This window comes from Pseudopipra pipra, chromosome Z (assembly GCF_036250125.1).
Source record: "Pseudopipra pipra isolate bDixPip1 chromosome Z, bDixPip1.hap1, whole genome shotgun sequence".
Lineage (NCBI taxonomy): Eukaryota > Metazoa > Chordata > Aves > Passeriformes > Pipridae > Pseudopipra > Pseudopipra pipra.
This window is the reverse complement of record NC_087581.1, coordinates 73,345,003-73,351,287: the sequence shown is the minus strand read 5'-3', so window position 1 is coordinate 73,351,287 and position 6,285 is coordinate 73,345,003.

Below are 6,285 nucleotides of genomic sequence, written 5' to 3'. Positions count from 1 at the left end.
GAAAGATCTTTAAATTGCTTAAGTCACTTTAACACTGTATGTGAATAAACACTTGACTTTCAAATGGTGATTCACATTTAAGGTCTTCTCCAGGTCTCTAAGCCCACTAAGGGCACCTTAAACTTTAAGAAATATTTAAGTTCCTTCAACCTTGTTGATGAAATGTCTGCTGTATCACGTGAGATCAGATCTCTTTTCCTTTTTTAAGCTTCTCACATGGACAACAACAGGAATAAGAGTAGGATAGTAATCAAGTAACTCTATCAATTCCATAGAGAGCAATAGCATTGATTTACAAAGAAGAGGTGGCAGAATAGGATTATAACTATGGACTTCTAAAATTTCTTAATGTTAATTACCAGAATGGTCAAAGCTATAGTTATATCCACCAAAAGAGTAGTTAGTTAGGGATTATATCCTAACCTTTTTTCTTTCATGTGAGAAAAATCTTCCCTGGCTTTTAGTGCAATATTTCTGGTAAATTCACAAGTGCTAGCAATCATTTCAGGAAGAAAGTACAGCTACAGAAATACATGAAATGGTCCAATACGAAGCAGTATCTGAAAAATAGAAGTCCAATATTTAGTCTAATATTTAGTCCATATTTAAACATGGGGAGATGATAATGCAGGTTTATTTATTTATTTATTTATTTATTTATTTCTCTTTCCATCTCAGGGAAATGCATTTTTTCACGTTATATCTTCATGCTGTGTGCAAAATATCAGGTGTGTGTGCATGTGTGTGTGTGTATGTGGAGGATGCTTGTAAAGCAGCCTTTATTATTTGTAAAGCAGCCTTTATTATTTTATTCCTGCCATCATTGGTTGCACTCATCCTCAAAGCCTTATCATGTTACATTCAGGAATGTCAAAAACAGCACAAGCTTTACCACCACTTGTTGTCAAAAGCTTGCTAGCATGTTATAAACCTTTGATAAGACCACTTGAGCACAGTGAAGACAAACCAAACAAAGCCAGACAGAGTTTTCAGTTCAGCATTTACAGGAGTTTTCTAACTCTGTGCATTTGTCACGTGTATTTGGATGTCAAAGAGGACATAAAGCAATGTACTTGCAGTGCAGGAAAATCGGATTCAGGGGATGAAACTTTCTTGAGCATTCCATTTGTACCTGCTATAAACATTGCACAATTTATTTACATATTTCAAATTCTGTGAGTTTCCCTATCTAGTTAACTTTCCATGTCTATTTGAGAGAGAAAGAAACTACCTAGGAAAGGTCAGTTCCTTTTACTAATCTCTGACAAGTGTAGGAGACAATTCTTGCAACCTTAATCATATTAAGAACAACGTGTATCAACCCAAAGGGGAATATTTGCTGTCAATCAGGATTTCAGAGAGGTAATGTGAGTTCTGTCAGCATCACAGTTAATAGGGAATGCACAGCCTTGCAGTCACTCTGTATTCAGCTTGTGGTATTTCCTATGTCTAAATCACCTATTACCAGAGTCTATATTCACAAGCATAATGTCATATCCTAATGATATTACAGCAATCTATGATATTTAATCAGCCTCTGTTGGACTGTGTAACCAGCTTCAGAATCTATCCATCAGTTGTACCTTTTCCTGGCTGGAGATCCATAACTGACCTACAGTGGAGTTATCTGACACCTTCTATGATTTTATCTTTGCCTCTCTCTACTCTTTCACCTCTCTGCAGCAACTTTGGCTCCTGGATGCTGTGTTACTACTGTATATTATTTTAGTTTTTGCACTAAAATAGTACCCAGTACAAGGCAAGCAGCCTGATGATGTTTTGCTCTGCACACACACTCTTTTGGTTTCCACATTTCAAAGAGCAAGGGCCTAAACAATATGACAAAGACTGAGGTGGAAATCTTCTGGGGGGACAGGCTTCCTCCATTCTCTAATATAAGTGAAAAATGGTTGCTTTGGACCAGGTTGGGAGATTTATCATGATTATTTTGACTGCTGTGGAAATAGGGTTTGAACCAAAGCTGTCGTGCTTTTATGGGAAGCGACAGGACTGCTGCTTATCTGTCAGGGGAAGCAAGAGATTCTCCTTGAAATAAGCTTGCTGTATTCCAAAGAATGTTGTGTTTGTTTTTTTTTTTTTTCTCCCTATCTTATTTTTAAGTCCTGGAAATTCTGAAGATATTGAAGTGCTTAGATGTTCACAGTACAATTATGTAATATAGACACTGCATGCAGGGTTTATACCTTCCTGTCTGTATGGGGTATATATGTCTATCTTTGTAGATCTATAAGGTAGATCTACATACCTTATATATATGTAAATACCTTATATATATATGTATATACCTTACATATATGTAAGGTGGATGTATAGTATACCCCATAGTGCTTAATTGTACTTAGAACACCTAAACATTTCAATATATATATATATAACAAGTGTATGTAGATGTGTACGTATATTTACATTTATGGAGAATATAAGATCGAAAACAAGCATTTCAAAATTACTTAAGCTGAAAACTCTGAGTCCAAATCTCCTGAATTTGCCAAATTTGAGTTTCTGAAGTTTTTTTAACAATTCTGATTTTATTTGGAGGAGGGATTTAAACAGAAACTTTTGATAGGTTCATAAAAAGGACTGGTGTTATTGGAATATTTATAGAAGGTTGAGGAACTAAGAAAAAAAATTTGGACTGAATCATGCATCTAATCTACTTGCTAAGATTAACTTAACCTAAAGTAAAACTGTGCGGCAGTATAAATAGAAATCAATTGGATTGATTTTTGAATAACTTGCTGTACTGCTGCCATCTCAAAACTGAATTAAACACTGTGTTTAGTGATAAGGTCATTAACCAATCAATAGTTTCACCTAAAATATAAAATTTGAATATTTTTGCAATGCATTTTGTGAATTTTCTGTGTGCACAAAATGCAAATTTGCATTATGAACCATTGCACAAAAGAATCTTACTCTTTCACAGAAAATTTGCCTGGATAACTTCCATGAGTGCTAATGCGACCACGCCTCCATAATATTCACTGTAACAGTCCTGAGATTTGGCACTTTGGAGGAGTTCATGAAGTACTTTGTCCCCTGGAGGTGACCCAAGCTGGAACAGGTGAAGAGTGGGAAGAGGATGAAGCATCAAAGTGTTATGAACACACTGAAAGTCCTGTTTCCCACACTCCTGCACTGCTCAGTGGCAAAGAATTAGAAGAGTTGGAGGTGAAGTTGAACCTGGGAAAAATGGAGAGATGAAAGGAAGGTATTTTTAGATTTCTTCTTAGTTTTCATTATCCTACTTTGTCTATTGGCAGCAAATTGAAATACATTCCTCTAGTTGAGTCTGTTTTTCCTATTATGATAATTGCTGAGTGATTTCCCTGTCTTGATCCTAACCCATGACGTTCTGGTTGTATTTCTTCCTCTTCTCCTATTGACCAGGGAGAGTGATAGAGCAGCTTGGTGAGCAGCTGGTGCCCAACATGAGAATTTTAAGGAATTCCAGACAAAACCAGTAATTTGTAGAGTTAACAGGCAAAACACAGACCGAACTTTGCTGGAGAGCAGAATTACTGGGGGGGGTGTGGAATTCCTGTTGTAATTGTGGTGAAGGGATGAGGGGTAGTATGTACAAACTGCAGCAGGAATTCTGACAGGAAATGCAGACTGGGGAGGACCCACACAGAATAGTCTGTTCCTGAAGGATTGTACCTCTCATTGAGGATCCCACGGTGGAGCTGGGGAAAAGTGTGAGGAGGAAGAAGCAGCAGAGAGGAGCTCTTAGAGACTGAGCACCTTGTGAATGCTCCTCTGTGTTACCCAGAGCAGGGCAGGCAGGAGAACTGGGAACAAGGGAACAAAGCTCAGCCTGAGGCTGGGACAAAGGTGCTTTAGTTTTTTTCTTTGCTTCTCACCACCCTACTCTAATGGATAATTAATTTTCCCAGGTCAAGGCTGCTTTGCTTCTGACTGGTTTCCTTATCTTCTCCTCAGCTTTTTCTATCAGCTTTTATGTCTTGGTTCCTCCTCAAGTCCTGCAGAGGGGGTGGAGGAAGGGAGTGTTTTTGGCAGTCCTCTGGCAGCCAGCCAAGGCCAACCTGCCACATGTAGATTAGATGCATGATTCAGTCCAAATTTTCTTTCTTAGTTCCTCAACCTTCTATAAATATTCCAATAACACCAGTCCTTTTTATGAACCTATCAAAAGTTTCTGTTTAAATCCCTCCTCCAAATAAAATCAGAATTGTTAAAAAAACTTCAGAAACTCAAATTTGGCAAATTCAGGAGATTTGGACTCAAGAGTTTTCAGCTTAAGTAATTTTGAAATGCTTGTTTTCGATCTTATATTCTCCATAAATGTAAATATATGTACACATCTACATACACTTGTTATATATATATATATTGAAATGTTTAGGTGTTCTAAGTACAACTAAGCACTATGGGGTATACTGTACATCCACATACCTTACATATATGCATATATCTTACAAAGTCAAATGACTTTCCCCTGAGATTATTGCTTTGAGAAGAGTGCAGGCTGAAAGCGAGGCAGAAATTCCCAAGGATCTGCAGGTTGTCTGAGGATATCAATTCCTCTTGGAATTGATTTCAAACACATGGTATCCCAGAATCACGACGTTATATTGGTTTATCTGCCCAGTCAAACACAGGAAACCACACCTAGGGCAGCATTTCCAGGGGGTCTGAAGGAGAGGAGAACATGTTAGTGCTGAACAGAGAGCAAGCAATCAGCCAACCTGACAGCTCAGGTTTAAAGTAGAGGCCACTCTTCCTCTCCTGCTCATTAGTGCATGAGATTAATTATCTCTAGGGGTCCTCCTTAAAAACCACTCAGAAAGGGAAAACTAGTTGGGAAGATGATGGCATTATGGAAAAAGCCACTGTGCTATAAATCAGATTTTTGTACAAATGGAATATTCACTTGCAGTGTTGTCCACAGAGAAAATAGTGCAGTGCCAATAAAATGTTGTCTAAGTGTGTTTCTGAGAGATGGAATTTCCTTTCAGATGCAGGAGCTGAAGATGGGTTTGGGGAATCCATATCATGCTGAAGAAGAAAACAATCATTATTAGTATCTTTTGTGTGCTTCTTCCACAAAAAAAAAAAAATCAAATTGACTTTATTCTTCTCATGGTGTTTTCAAATGTGCAGATATGATATTTCTATTTAGGAGTGGGCTCTAGATCCTGGATGAGAGTATTTTTTAATATTAAGAGGATGGGTGAGTTCAGATACACCTTCCTTTAGACAATTTTTTTTAAATTTATCTCTCAAAGAGCTTGCATCTTCTTTAGCAGAGTACAGGAACTGAAGTGCTCAGCTGTGTTTTGAGATTCAAATTTTCAAGTTTTCCTATTTGATTTCTCAGTAATCTGCTCTCCTCTTTTTTAAGACTTCACATACCCAGATGAAAAGTAACTGATTTCATCTATAGTTGAAGCATCTAGGATTCAATACAAGTATTGCTTTCTGCCATCCCTTCCTACCTTTTCTCCTTTGGCCTCACACTATATGATATCTTATGAATACTATTATTTTCTCTCTCACATTTCCAAGAACAGCTTGCATAATTTTTGTAGCATTCATCTTCTCTTTTATCTGGCAGCATTATTTTTATCATTACCACTGAATTTTCATGAACTATTTCCTTGGGCTGCATTTTCAGAAAGGCTCTTGCTGTTAAATGTTGTCACATGGGGGCCCATTTTACTCTAGTTCTGCTCCTAAATGCTGTGTGGTGCCTGATTAAACTGTCTCCTAGAATTTCTCTAGTCAGACTCCATTGTTTTACATTTTCTGTGTAATTTTATCACATGTACCTGTTGTTTGGATTGAATGTTCTCTGGAATTCTTTTTCCTCCCTTTTTTGGATTTGAACTTTATTCATCTGAGACATGTTTCTAGGCTTTCTCGGTGAATTTAGAATTATCTGAGATGTCAGCCACAGCTGAATTGATCCAGAGGTGATTTCTAGGTTGCCTCCTCCCTGCCAAGTGTTATCATTAAAAGACAAAACAAAATTCTAATGAGAAAAGTTTATTCACACACTTTGTCTTCAGTATAATGTGATTCTTAAGTATTGTATATGAGCAATAGAAATTAAGATATAGTTTTATTTTGTACAGACAGTGCCAGAGTTGAATACTAATGTCCTATTCTGAGTGATGTCTGTGAAAACAGTATCAGATATGTCAACTACAGGCTGATTATTTTGTCTCGTTGTAACAAGCTTGATCTCCTTTACCCAGCCTTTCCTGTCTCAAACTTTATTTCTCTAATCTCAGATCTATT